At 43.3% G+C, this 14,817-nt stretch overlaps 1 protein-coding gene across 3 annotated transcripts in view; it reads left to right on the forward strand.

The window, feature by feature from the left end:
* The window catches only part of ADAMTS17 (ADAM metallopeptidase with thrombospondin type 1 motif 17), a 332,233-nt gene that overhangs the window by 192,037 nt on the left and 125,379 nt on the right, over nt 1–14,817 (forward strand). The window lies entirely within an intron of this gene.

A 14,817-nucleotide genomic window follows, 5' to 3' on the forward strand; every position in this document is an offset into this window, starting at 1 on the left:
TGGGGGTTCCCCTGCACTAGACATCAACCCAGGGACTTGACCTACCAGAAATCGGTTCCCCGGTCCTCACACACATGTACAGCACAGATTCTGTTCCAGAACACCACCAATGAAGCAGGGCCCCTCAGTAAAACAAATCCCCTAAATCATTGATTTCCCAGTGCATGGAAAAGTTATGTTTGCTCTGTACCCTCTAATGAAATAACACTGTGTCTAATAATCAGTGTGCGCCCCTGGTCAATCGTGACAGAGGCTCATGCTTTGGAAACATGGCGCCCATCGACTCACTGGACACAAGGGCCCCACAGGTCTTTGATGCATAAGAAGCATGGTACCCATGGAGCACACTAACACAGGTGGAATAAAACGGTGCATCCGTCTACTGTTCTTGCCCAATTGGCCAGCAAGGGACCCGACACTATGCCCTGAATACTTGTGTGAGTGAGAACCCAGCTTCAGGCCCACCTATGGAAGCAAGAGCATGAAGTGGGAAGTCCCTTCAGTAGTTCGTGTTGGGAGAACAAAATCACCAGATACAAAAGAAGAAACTGTTCTACCACGCCACCAGTGTTATCAGTCAGTCACTCAGTAACTTGTCCCCAAGTTGTAAGATTCAGGCTTCTGCTAGTTCTCATGTTCTTCTCATGCCAATTATGAAAGCTTATTGAAAAATAGGAAAAAAATAAGTTGAAGGTAAATATGTTTGGTCTCAGAATGCCCACCTATTTACTGCCCAGGCTGGAGAGGTCTATATGCCTAGACTGCAGAGAATAATTCCAGGCAGGACAGTAAGTGATGCTGAGAGGGCAAAATGATAGTTCACTGGGTAGGGCATATGCCTTGTTATGTGCACAGCCGAGATTCAAGCCCTGGCACCACATGGGAGGTGCTGCGCCTCCATCTCTCTCTCTCTCTCTCTCTCTCTCTCTCTCTCTATCTGAATGAAAAAGATGCTCAGAGTAATGGAATCATGTCTGCACAAGGTCCCAATTCTGCCAAGAGAGAGAGATAATAACGATAAACAGCTGACACTCACAGGACACCGAGAGAGCCAGGCTTGTGCCTGGCAGAGATTATCACGGCCACTTTTCCAACTGGCTTGTGAGATGAGAGCTATACCTACCTTTTATGGAAAAGAAAATTGGAGTGCTGGTGCACAGTTATGTAGCTATTGAATTGACAGAGTGAGGATTCAGTCTGGGCTCGTCCATTTGGGGTGACCTTTAATTTCCAGGACATCACAACAAGGCTGGTGAGGCGTACCAGAAGCATGACCAAATAAACTAAGAGAGGGAAGTCCTAGATTGGAGCAGAGAGAAGCCTCACACTTAGGATCTGGTGGGCCATGGGCCAGTCTTGCTGTCTGTCTAGTCTGGTGTTTCCATCTATGAAGGAGATAAGCAGGCCAGTGTCACCTTCCTCTGGAGCAACAGTGGATGTAAAAGCAAGATGGCAGCCGCTATAAGAGGAAGAGATGAGCATGCCCCAGTGGAGTGGACTGGCTCCACTCCATGTTGCAGGGTTTGCTTTTCCACACTTCCTCTCAGCAGAGGGTTGGTTGATAGTAAGTGAGAGCTCTGATTTGTCTGGCTGTCCTGAGGAGACACCACCCACATTCTCAGGGCCAGCCAGAATCCTGACCATAACTCCATATTCTCAGATTCCTGTCAGCTCCACCCTTAGTAGTCTTAGAAGTCTTTCACTTCTTTGGTTAGGTTTATTCCTAGCTATTTTATTGTTTTTGTTACTATAGTAAAAGGAATTGATTTCTGGATTTCAACTTCTTTTTTTATTTTTTTTATTTTTTATTTAAGAAAGGATTAATTAACAAAACCATAGAGTAGGAGGGGTACAACTCCACACAATTCCCACCACCCAATCTCCATATCCCACCCCCTCCCCTGATAGCTTTCCCATTCTCTATCCCTCTTGAAGCATGGACTCAGGGTCATTGTGGGTTGCAGAAGGTAGAAGGTCTGGCTTCTGTAATTGCTTCCCCGCTGAACATGGGCGTTGACTGGTCAGTCCATGCTCCCAGTCTGCCTCTCTCTTTCCCTAGTAGGATGGGTCTCTGGGGAAGCTGAGCTCCAGGACACATTGGTGGGGTCTTCAGTCCAGGGAAGCCTGGCCGGCATCCTGATGACATCTGGAACCTGATGACTGAAAAGAGAGTTAACATACGAAGCCAAACAAATTGTTGAGCAATCATGGACCCAAAGCTTGGAATAGTGGAGAGGAAGTGTTAGGGGGGTACTCACTGCAGACTCTAGTGTACTTCTGCTTTCAGGTATATATTTTGCAGTAGTTTACGGATACATGTGAACATATGTTCTCTCTCACAGAAACTGGTGTATATCTAGGTTTGGGAACTTTGTTAGAAAGTGAACCACCTGAGATGGAATTAGAGTATACTATGAAAGGAAAGGTCTCACCCGAGTAATGAAGCTGAAGGGCTGTTGTTCCACACGTGAAGTCTCTGGATACAGTCTGAAGTGAAGCATGTTGAGGTGGCAATTGTTGCGTTGGTTAGGTTGTGATCAGCAGATGCAATATTATTTGATATGGATTGAGAGAGGCATACGGGAAAGTGGGCCCTATCCAAGGGTTCCAGGACTGGGGGAACTAGAGGCTCTATAGTGGAGATGTGAGGTTCCTGCTGTCTTAGGGTTCAAAAAGACAATCGATAGTTAATGTTATCATCACATTATTTGGTAATTGGGTTAACTTTGAAAAGTCCTTTTGTTAGGGTTTGCAGTACAGTACCCAGTATCTTGTATATAGCTGTGCTATTGGTTGCTGCTGATCTACTTGGTGTAGGCTTTTGAGAGAGTCTGCATATCAATTACACAGCATATATATTAAAAAGATTCAGTCTGTGTTTTAAAAAACTTCGAGACATACAATTAATTTTCCCCCTCTCATATTAATTAACTAGTGATTTATATGACTACATTTTACTAGGAGTGTACATAAACACCATTCCCACCACCAAGACTGTGACCCATCCCTCCCACCCACTCCCACCCCCCACTGGTCCAGGAAGCTGCATGTCTACCCCTCACCACAGGGTTTTTACTTTGGTGCCCTACTTACAATTTGGTCAGGTCCTGCTTTTAGTTTCCCTTTCAGATCTTCTTAGTCAACTTCTGTTGATGAGTGGGATCATCCCATACTCATCTTTATCTTTCTGACTTAGCTCACTTAACATAATTCCTTCTAGCTCTGTCCAAAATGGGTTAGAGAAGGTGGATTCATTGATCTTAATAGCTGCATAGTATTCCATTGTGTATATATACCACAGCTTTCTCAGCCATTCATCTGTTGTTGGGCACCTGGGTTGCTTCCAGGTTTTAGCTATTATGAATTGTGCTGCTATGAACATAGGAGTACACACCTCTTTTTGGTTGGGTGTTATGGAGTCCTTGGGGTATAACCCCAGGAGAGGAATTACTGGATCATATGGAGGGTCCATGTCTAGCCTTCTGAGAGTTTTCCAGACTGCTCTCCACAGAGGCTGGACCAATTTACATTCCCACCAGCAATGTAAAAGGGTTCCTCTGTCCCCACAACCTCTCCAGCATTTGTTGCTGCTGTCCTTTTTGATGTATGCCATTCTTAAAGGAGTGAGGTGATATCTTAGTGTTGTCTTAATTTGCATTTCTCTGACAATCAGTGACCTAGAGTGGCATTTCTTTATGCAAACACTAAATTTGAAGAAGACATCCAGAAATCACTCCCATTTACTATTTCAGCAAAATCAATCAAATACCTAGGAATAAAGTTGACCAAAGAAGTGAAAGACCTGTATGCTGAAAACGATGAGTCACTACTCAAGGAAATAGAAACTGATACCAAGAAATGGAAAGATATCCCATGCTCATGGATTGGAAGAATAAATATCATCAAAATGAATATTCTCCCCAGAGCCATATACAAATTTAATGCAATACCCATCAAAGTTCCACCAAGCTTCTTTAAGAGAATAGAACAAACACTACAATCATTTATCTGGAACCTGAAAACACCTAGAATTGCCAAAGCCATTATGAGGAAAAGAAACAGAAATGGAGGCATCACACTCCCAGACCTTAAACTATATTATAAAGCCATCATCATCAAAACAGCATGGTACTGGAACAAAAATAGGCACACAGACCAGTGGAACAGAATTGAAAGCCCAGAAATAAATCCTCACACCTATGGACATCTAATCTTTGATAAGGGGGCCCAAAGGATTAAATGGAAAAAGGAGGCTCTCTTCAATAAATGGTGCTGGGAAAACTGGGTTGCAACATGCAGAAGAATGAAATTGAACCACTTTATCTCACCAGAAACAAAAATCAAATCCAAATGGATCAAAGACCTAGATGTCAGACCAGAAACAATCAAATACTTAGAAGAAAACATTGGTAAAACAGTTTCCCACCTACACATCAAGGACATCTTTGATGAATCAAACCCAATTGCAAGGAAGACTAAAGCAGAAACAAACCAATGGGACTACATCAAATTGAAAAGCTCCTGCACATCCAAAGAAACTATCACACAAACAAAGAGACCCCTCACAGAATGGGAGAAGATCTTCACATGCCATACATCAGACAAGAAACTAATCACCAAAATATATAAAGAGCTCAGCAAACTTAGCACCAAAAAAGCAAATGACCCCACCCAAAAATGGGCAGAGGATATCAACAAAACATTCACTACAGAGGAGATCCAAAAGGCTAACAAACATATGAAAAACTGCTCTAGGTCATGGATTTCAACTTCTAACTTAGTGTTTGCATAGAGGAATGCCACTGACTTTTCAATGTTAATTTTGTCGCCTGACACCTTAACTGCATTGCCTGATGATTTCCAAAAGCTTCTTGCTGGATTCCTTAGGTTTTTCTATGTATACTATCATGTCATCTGCAAATAGGGAGAGTTTGACATCTTCTCTTCCAATCTGTATACTTTTCATTCCTTGCTCCTGCCTTATTGCTATGGTAAGAACTTCCAACACTAGGTTGAATAGTAATGGTGATAGTGGGCAGCCCTATCTAGTACCTGATCTGAGGTGAAATACAGTTTTTCACCATTGAGTATGATGTTGCCTGTAGCTTCAGGAATTTTCCATCTATTCCCATTTTTTGTAGCATTTTGATCTTAAAGGGATGTTGTTTTGTCAAATGCTTTCTCTGCATCTATTGATATGACCATGTGGGTTTTGGTCTTGCTTTTGTTGATGTGGATCAAATTGATTGATTTACCGACCTTGCATGCCTGGAATAAACTCCACTTGGTCATGATGAACAATCTTTTTAATATATCGCTGTATCCAGTTGGCTAGAATTTTGTTCAATATTTTAGCATCTATGTTCATCAAAGATATTGGTCTGTAGTTTTCTTTTTTGGTTGTGTCCCTGTCTGCTTTTGGTATCAAAGTGATGTTGGCTTCATAGAAGCTGGAAGGGAGTATTCCAGTGTCTTCAATCTTCTGGAAGACTTTTAAAATTAGAGATATTAGTTCTTTGAAGGTTTTGTAGAATTCATTGTAAAACCATTTGGCCCAGGACTTTTATTTTTGGGAAGGTTTTTTATTACTGTTTCTATTTCATTAGCTGTGTTGGGCCTGTTCATGTTATCTAGTTCTTCTTTACTTAATTTTGGAAGTTTGTAAGTATCTAGGAAATCATCCATTTCTTCCAGGTTCTCTAGCTTGGTGGCATATAGTTGTTCATAGAAGCTTCAAATGATATGTTGAATTTCTGTGGTGTCTATTGTGATATCTCCTCTTTCATTTACTGTTGTTTTAACCGAGCTGGCTTCACAGGCGGGTAACAGAGACGACCAGAGACACACGGCTGAGCTGAGAACGCAGTTTAATCTTTATTCACGAGCGGGCAAACGTGTGCTCTCCTGTCTTTCTCCTCCAGCGGCAGAGAGGGACTCTCAAAACTAATCACCACACAGATCTGTCCTGCAGCTTTCTCCTCCAGCGGCTGTGGCCAGAACTCTCAAAGTCCATCGGGGTTCCGGGGGCGGGGAGAAGAGGGCCCGCGAAACTAGCAGGGGTCATACCACAATCTCTCAGAGGCGGTGGGTGGTGAGACCAAAACCAATGTGAAGCATACAACAATTTACTCTCCGATTTATTTGGGTCTTCTCCCTTTTTTTTTTTTTTTTTTTTGTCAGTCTAGCTAAAGTTTTGTCAATTTTGTTCACTCTTTCGAAGAACCAACATTTACTTTCATTGATCTTTTGTATGTTTTTTTTATTTTCGCTATTATTTATTTATGCCCTAACTTTAGTGATTTCTGTCCTGTTGGTTGCTTTAAGGTGCCTTTGTTGTTGTTCTTCTAGGTCTTTATGATGTGCAATCAGGCTGTTTATTTGTGCTTTTTCTTATTTCTTAATGTGTGCTTATATGGCTATGAACTTTCCTCTCAGTACTGCCTTAGCTGTGTTGCAAATATTTTGATAGCTTGTGTCTTCATTTTCATTGAATTCTTGATACATTTTGATTTCTTCCTTTATTTCCCCTTTGACCCAGTAATTGTTAAGTAGTGTACTGTTGAGCTTCCACATTTTGGGACTATTAGTAATCTTCTGTTGATTGTTAAATGTTAGTTTAATTTCACTGTGGTCTGAGAAGATGATTTCAATGCTTGGGATGATTTCAATGCTCTTGAATTTGCTAATGCTGTTTTTGTGCCCTAACATATGGTCTGTCCTTGAGAATGACCCATGTGGACTTGAGTAATATGTGTATTCCAGTTTCTTAGGATGAATGACTCTGAAAATGACCAATAGTTCTAGTTTATTTCCTCATTTAACTCCCTCATGTCTTTATTGATTTTCTGCCTGAATGCCTGTCAAGTTGAAAGAGTGGGGTGTTGAAGTCCCCTACTATGACTGTGTTACTGTTAATATATTGCTTTCAGTAGATGCTTGATGTATTTAGATGGCTTCTCATTGGGTGCATAGATGTTAATAATTATTAAGTCCTCTTGATTGACTGATCATCTGAACATTAAGTAGTGTCCATACTTAGCTTTTTAAATTTTATTTATTTTAAAGTCTGTCGTGTCAGATATGAGAATAGCTCTTCCTTCTCTTTCTTGTGGGCCATTGACTTGTATGATAGTTTTCCATCCTTTCACTTTGAGCCTGTGTTTGTCTTGTTGAGTTAGGTGCCTTTCCTGTATACAGCATATTGTTGGGTTGTGTTTTCTGATCGATCTTCCTACTCTGTGTCTTTTAATAGGTGAATTCAGGCCATTGACATTTATTGATATCAAGATTGAAGATATTTTAATGACATTCTTGTAGAGTTTTAGGGTGTTCTGATATATGGTATATTTATGGTGGTCTGACTGTTTATAGGAGACCTTTCAGAACTTCTTTCAGGGCATGTGATAGTTGATTCCTTCAGCTGTTGCTTGTCTGGAAGGTTTTTATGGCTCCATCTAGTCTAAATGGCAGTCTAGCAGGATAAATAATCTTGGTTGAAAGCCTTTCTCAGTAAGCACTCAATAGATATCTTGCCATTCTCTTCTGGCCTGTAGTGTTTGTGTGAAGAAGCCTGCTGCTAATCTTATGGGTTTTCTTCTGTAGATGACTCTTTGTTTTTCTCTTGCAGCATTCAGGATCCTTTCTTTATCCTTATTCCTTTCCATTCTAAATATGATGTGTCTTGGTGTCTTTAAGTCTGTGTTAATTCTTCTTGGGTCCCTCTGGGCTTCTTGAACCTTTATGTCTTTGATGTTGTCTAGACTAGAAAAGTTCTCAGCTATTATGTCCTGAAGAATGTTTTCTTCCCCTCCCTCACGTTCTTCCTCTGGTAAGCCAATAATGCATCTATTATTTCTTTTGAAGTCATCCCATAGGTCTCTGTTGTTGTTTTCAGTATCTCTTAATCTCTTTTTGAGATCTCTTACTTCTTTTTTAGTTGTCTCTAATTCGTCCTTGATCTTGCTAATTCTGTCTTCAGTCTCATTTATTCTTTTCTCTCTTCCCTCTACTGTTTTCTGGGGTTCATCTACTTTGTTTCCTTGTTCTGATACTGTTGTAACTTGTTCAGCTAGTTGTGTTCTTAGCTCAGCTATTTCAGCTTTCAGCTCTCTAATAACCTTGAGATAATTAGTGTTTTCTTCCAGGGTCTCATTTGTTGTTTCTTCATTTCTGATGACAATTCTTTCAAACTCTTTACTCATTCCTGTGATTATTTCCTTAACTAGTGTTTGGATGTTGACCTCATTATTTTGTGCTTCACCTTTTGGGAGGCTTTTAGCTGGACTCTTGTCCTGGTTCATTTCTCCAATACTTCTTGTTGGTTTAACCATTTTATATAGTATGTTATGAGGTCCCTCTATCAATACTTTTCAAATTACTGATCACTCTTGCCTGGAATGACTTGTGTCTAAGTAAGTAATTAAAGGGTTCACAGTTGTAGAAATTGATAGTTGTTTCAATAGTACTTTAATCCCTGAGTTGGAGTTCAGTGGCTTAAAAGCCTCTTTTGTTCTTTTTCTTCCCTGTAGGCTATGGGGGCCTGAGGGTTTTTAAAGTATAAGTAGGCTTCTTAGCTTAATCACTGACTCCTGACCAAGAGATAAAGCAGGGTGTGGCAAATCCAGTGGTTATGCAAAGAGACTTTCACAGCCCCACCGCTAGGCCACCAAGGTATAGATCTTCACCTAAGTTTCCTGGTTAGTTCTCTGTCCCCTGGTGTCAGCACAGGGCCTCCCTGCTGTTGCTCCAGATTCTGAGGGCAGTAGAAATGGAGACTCACAGTTGCAAATGGTGAATCTCAGGGGAGTTCTCTCCTCCTTTCAGCTGTCCCCTTGTTGGTGAAACACACTGGAGGTGGTGTCTCAACTGGTAAACTGCTGGACTGTTACCAGCTACTTAATCTCTCCCTAGGCTCCTCTCTGTCCATGAGCCACACGTGTTTGCACTCACGGTGATTTGGTGGGTTCTTGAAGTCGTTCTAGTCCTGTCTTGTTGCGGTCCCAGGTGATCTCCTTTGATATTCCTAGTTGACTCAGGAGAGGATAGGAGAGAAGCACAGCTGCTGCTGCTCTGTAGCCCTGCCTCTGGAAGTCCAGTGTCGGTTTTCTGTCCCTCCATCATTGCCTTTGAAAGCCACAATCTTGTCCCCAATGAACCTTCTCTCCCATCAACTCTTAAATACCCTCTGAGGACTGGTCACCCCAGATTTTGCAGTTGGACCACCATTCATGATCCTTCACATTTCATGGTCAGCTCTTCCTCTCTCCTCACCCCCCACCCCCCAACTCTAAGCTCTAATTCTTCCACTGGTCAACTTCACTTTGACCTTCAGGATCCACTCAAGCTCTGTCTCCTCCAAACCACATCATCAGATGAAGAACTTACTTGCACATCCATTTCCTTCTTTCCCAAGGAACAGACACTAGACTGAGCTTCATAGAAGTGGGGACACTACATCGAATGGGCTGTCCTTGGGTCAGAGCAAAACATGGAATGGAGTTGACAAAGGTTGAATAAAGTATCCATTACAGTAGCTGTTCTCTCATTCAACTGCCCTGTGACTTCCTGGAGCTTCAGGGACTCTTTACCATGCTTCTTGTTATGCTCTTAGAGTTTGTCTGAGGTGTGTTGGATGCAGTGCTTGGGGAATGCCACTCTATGGAAGATGCTCAGAGAATCTCATATTGGCATCTTGTTTCCATACTCCTACTACTTAGCTACTATAGAGAGCATCCATTGGACAGAAAAGGCCATCAATAGGTGCTCAGTCAATATTCAGCCAGATGCTTCCCTTTGATGCATTCTGTCTTCTGGGACAGCCCACATGAGAGCTTCTACCCTTTCCACCCTTTCTTTGTTCTACCCTTTCTTTCTATTCTTGACAATTTGTAGTAGCCAAAAATAAGGAACAAGCCAACATTTTTGTTTGTTGGTTTTGTTTTATTTTGCCACCAGGATTATCACTGGAACTCCGTGCCTGTACTAAGAATCCATCTCTTCCAGTGGTCATTTCTTATTTTTTTTAAAGTTTTTTATTTTTATTTTTTTTATTTTTTTTAAATATTTATTTAATTTATTTATTCCCTTTTGTTGCCCTTGTTGTTTTATTGTTGTAGTTATTATTGTTGTTGTCGTTGTTGGATAGGACAGAGAGAAATGGAGAGAGGAGGGGAAGACAGAGAGGAGGAGAGAAAGATAGACACCTGCAGACCTGCTTCACCGCCTGTGAAGCGACTCCCCTGCAGGTGGGGAGCTGGGGTTCAAACCGGGATCCTTATGCCGGTCCTTGTGCTTTGCGCCACCTGCGCTTAACCCGCTGCGCTACAGCCCGACTCCCGGTCATTTCTTATTAGTGATTTAATATTGATTCACAAAATTACATGTCAACAGGGGTATAATTCTACAATGTTCCTACCACCAGATTTCTGAATCCCCAATCCCTCCATTGCAAACTACCATAGTTATTCCACGATTGCAGACATGGGTTAACCATCATCTCTACAACTGTCTAGATTTCTAGAATTGCCCCCTTTTCTTCCTGGTCCCATCCTTTCTTCCCCTCCAAACCATACATGACCATATTACTACATCCAAATGTTCCTCCCTTTTTCCTCCTCTCTCTGTGGGTCCTGATGGAGCTGGAGTTCAGAGCCTTCTTATCCTCTTCCTCCTATCCCTTCTTCCCTTAATATTTCTCCCCTTCTGGGAATATGGACCAAAGATCTTTATGGAGTGCAAAAGGTAGGCGTTCTGGCTTCTATAATTGCTTCTCCACTGGACATGGGTGTTGACAGGTTGATCTATACCCCCATCCCATATCTGTCTTTCCCTAGTGGGGTAGATCTCCAGAGAGGTAAGGTTCTAGGACATCTTCCCAGAGAAGTCAGGATAGAATCATGGCAGTCCAGTGGCCATTTTTTCTCGTTTTTTTCCTTTCTATTTTTTCATTAAACAGGACAGATGGAAATTGAGAGGGGAGGGGGAGATAGGGAGGGAAAGATAAAGAGAGACATCTGCAGATCTGCTTCATCACTTGTGAAGCATTCCCCCTGCAGGTGGGGAGTGGTGTCTCGAACCTGCGTCCTTGTACATGGTGATGTGTGAACTTAACCAGGTGTGTCACTAACCTGGCCCCCTCTTTATTTATTGTCTGTATTTGAGACTTACTTTGTAGTCAACATAAAATGACTTAGAAGAATGAGATGCTGAGGATGCGTGTGTCTGTGTGTGTACACACAGTCATGCCACAGTTCAGCTTACCTATGTCACAAGAGCTTTCCCTCATGTAGACATCAGCAAAATCAAGAGTTGAACAGAAAGGGTATTTTGAACAGAAGCCGAATTGCTCAGAATTGAATGTGATGGCTCTGTCGTAGGCAAAAAAATGAGGCCTCCAAAGATGCCTGCACCCCAATCCTGGAACTGCAACTCTGTTAGGTTAAATGTCGAAGGGACATGAATGTGGCAGAAGGCCTGAAAGTGCTGTTGTGGCCTGAATTGTGTCTCCTCCACAACTCCAAAAGAATATCTGGTGCCCCCACCCCTGACCTCTGTGAATTTCTTTGCTAATAGCATCACTCAGCTGTGGTCTGCAGGACTAGGAACGCCCTGCCCCTGCTGCAGTCTGGCAGGCGTCCCCCTGAAGAGGTGGCTTATAATGACACAGGCATGGGGAGACTGTGAGGACAGAGGCAAGAACTTGAGATGCCTCTGACTGGCAAGGATTGCTGGCTGATACCAGAACCCACAAGGAGAGGCGTGGAGCAGGGCCTTTCAGAGGCTCAGACACCTTGAGTTTTCACTCTTAAACTCCAGAGCTGTGAGGCAGTAAATTTCTGGGGGCCAGGCCAAGGCTCACCCAGTCAAACATTACCATGAGAGAGGGCCCATGTTCAAGCCCCTGGGCCCTATATTTCTGTGGGTGGAGGCCGGGGGAAGTTTTTTGAGTGGTAGAGCAGAGGTCAGGTATGTCTCAGTTGTTGTTCCACTATAAAAAATATTTTTAAAAAAGTAATAAGGCCACTGGGAACAGTGTAATCATGCACCAATAGCCATGGCAGAGAAAAAGATTGGATTTCCAAAGGTTAATCCTCTAGCTGTGTGACAGTCAAGTGGCCTTAAAATAGATCTGGAGGCTGAAGAGACAGCATGGTGACTATGTACTAGATTCCTATGCCTGAGACTCTGGAGTCCCAGGTTCGATCTCCAGTACCACCATAAGCCAGAGCTAGTCAGTGCTCTGGTCTTTCTACTCTTTCTGCTCTTGGTATCTCTCACTCATTAAAATAAAAAGTGAGGGCCGGGTGGTGGTGCACCTGGTTGAGCACACATGTTACAGTGCACAAGGACCCAGGTTCGAGTCCCCGCTCCCCTCCTGCAGGGGGAAAGCATCACGAGTGGTGAAGCAGTGCTGCTGGTGTCTCTCTGTCTCTGTTCCTCTCTATCCCCCACCTCTTGATTTCTGGCTGTCTCTGTCCAATAAATAAAGATAATTAAAAAATGGACAAGTATCAATGAGATATTTGAAAATTAATTTAAATTATCAGCCCAGTAGGACCTGGTCCTGATGTCCAGCCTCCAGAAAGGCAGGATGCTCGCTCTACATTGTCATGAGCCTCAGAACACAAGCAGCTCTGCCGGGAAGGAAAGAGGGCCTGCAGTGCAGAGTGGCTAACAATGGCTTCCGTAGGAATTAGAGCTATACTGCCTTTGAGAGAAGCCGCTAGCTGGAACTTGGCTAATAAACGCTGCCATTAAGGTTTTTAGGGGACACTGGTGAGAAAGCTATGACTGAAGTTGTAATTGTAGCAGAAGTTGTTCTATGGAACAACTTCCGCGGTTCCTTTTCCAAATGACAAGGCTAAGAATTTCCGGGACTTTGCCCTCAGGGGAGGTTTCCGAGTCCACAGATGGGCCTTCTGTAGCCGAGAGGGTCTCTTGCGGCCACCACAAAGGAAATTTCAGAAAGCCGTGTTTTCTCCTCCTTTCCTCACTGGGGTCTGTCAAGATCCAGATCAAAAACAGAGGAGTTGAGTTGAGAAATAGCTGCAATGCGGCTGAGAAACAGTGTGCATGAGACCTTGGGTTCAAGCCCTGGTACCACATGGAACACCAGGGCCAGCTCTGGGCATCATGGAGCAGTGTGACACCCACCCGCCTCGCTCCTTCCTTCTCTCCGAATAGCTGTTCTGAGGTCCCATGCATGTGCGAGGCCCTACGTTCATTCACTGGTGACACATTTAGAGAGAGAGAAACAGGGAAACAGAGGAAAGGAGGAACAGCTAAAGTGAATTAAAGTGTATGCCCTTGGCAGAGCAGCTCCCCTCCCTTCCGCTGATGGCTCGCCAGGCACTTCCAGTGGGATTGACCCACACAGGGCCCAGGACCAGCCTGTCCTCTGTCACCCCTGGCTGCCAGCACTTGGGAGACGCTTCATTTCTTTGCCTCCTCCTGTCACCTATTTATCACCTGCTTCACCACTCAGGTCTACCTCCTGTTTTGGTTTTGGTTTTAATTGTGGAAAGTACACATGTGTTTGATTTATCATCTTAACCATTCTTTGGGGTGGGGGGTTATTTCCTTGTTCAACCTGTATGAGAGAGAAATCAGAGCACCCAGTGCCAGGGCTCAAACCCAGGACCTCAGTTCTGGAATCCCTGTGCTCCACCACTGAGCTGTCTCTCCAGCTTCCCTTGATCCATCTGGAAGCACTGAGTTCAGTAACAGACAGGATCTTACCATTGAACCACCGTCACCACCACCCAGCTGCAGAGTTCTCAGAAAACTAAAGCAACAGCCATTAAACACTAGCTCCTCGCCATTCTGCTCTCTGTCTCTCTGAATGATGATGCCAGGAGCCTCCACTGTGTCTCCTTCCTTGACTGCCTTTCTCACTTAGCATAATGTCGTCAAGGCCCATCCATGCTGCAGTCTGAATGCCTTCCCTTTCTGTGACTGAAAATACTCCATTGTATGTGTAGGCCACATGTTACTTGTCCATCAGTGGACATTTGGGTTGTATTGCCCTTTGAATACTCAAATAATATCACTTTTATTTCAGTCTCTTAAGTATTAGGACTATCATGGGGTGGGGGGCTGGCACTGAGGAAGCCCATCAGGGAAGCTCAGCCCAGCACTCTGGCTCTACTCTGATTTGGCCCTGACATACTTTATTTTTAAGATTAAAAAATATTTTTAATTCTTTATTAGGGAATTAATGTTTTACATTCGACAGTAAATATAATAGTTTGTACATGCATAACATTTCTCAGTTTTCCATATAACAGTAGAACCCCCCACTAGGTCCTCTGTCATCCTTCTTGGGCCAACTCCAGTTGAGGCACTTTTTAAAATTTTTTTATATATTTATTTATTTTCACTTTAGTTACCCTTTTTTATTGTTGTTGTAGTTATTGTTGTTATTGATGTCATCATTGTTAGATAGGACAGAGAGAAATGGAGAGAGGAGGGGAAGACAGAGGGGGAGAGAAAGACAGACACCTGTAGACCTGCTTCACCTCCTATGAAGCGACTCCCCTGAAGGTGGGGAGCTGGGGGCTCGAACCAGGATCCTTATGCCCGTCCTCGCACTTAACCCACCGCACTACCGCCCAACTCCCCTGACATACATTTTTCCTTTGTCGAAGATAGTCCCATAGGCATCCCTGCTCTCTGCAGAGTGTCATCAGTTTCATGCTTTCCTGTGTGACAGCTCTAAGCAGGCAGCTCCTTTGTATTATGTGGGGCTGGGGGCCAGGGCATAGTGGCCTCAGTCAGAAAGGCACAGGGGTCAGGCTTATCCCTAGCGCCCTGCTTATG

Source organism: Erinaceus europaeus, chromosome 20 (assembly GCF_950295315.1).
Source record: "Erinaceus europaeus chromosome 20, mEriEur2.1, whole genome shotgun sequence".
NCBI classification, from domain to species: Eukaryota; Metazoa; Chordata; class Mammalia; order Eulipotyphla; family Erinaceidae; genus Erinaceus; species Erinaceus europaeus.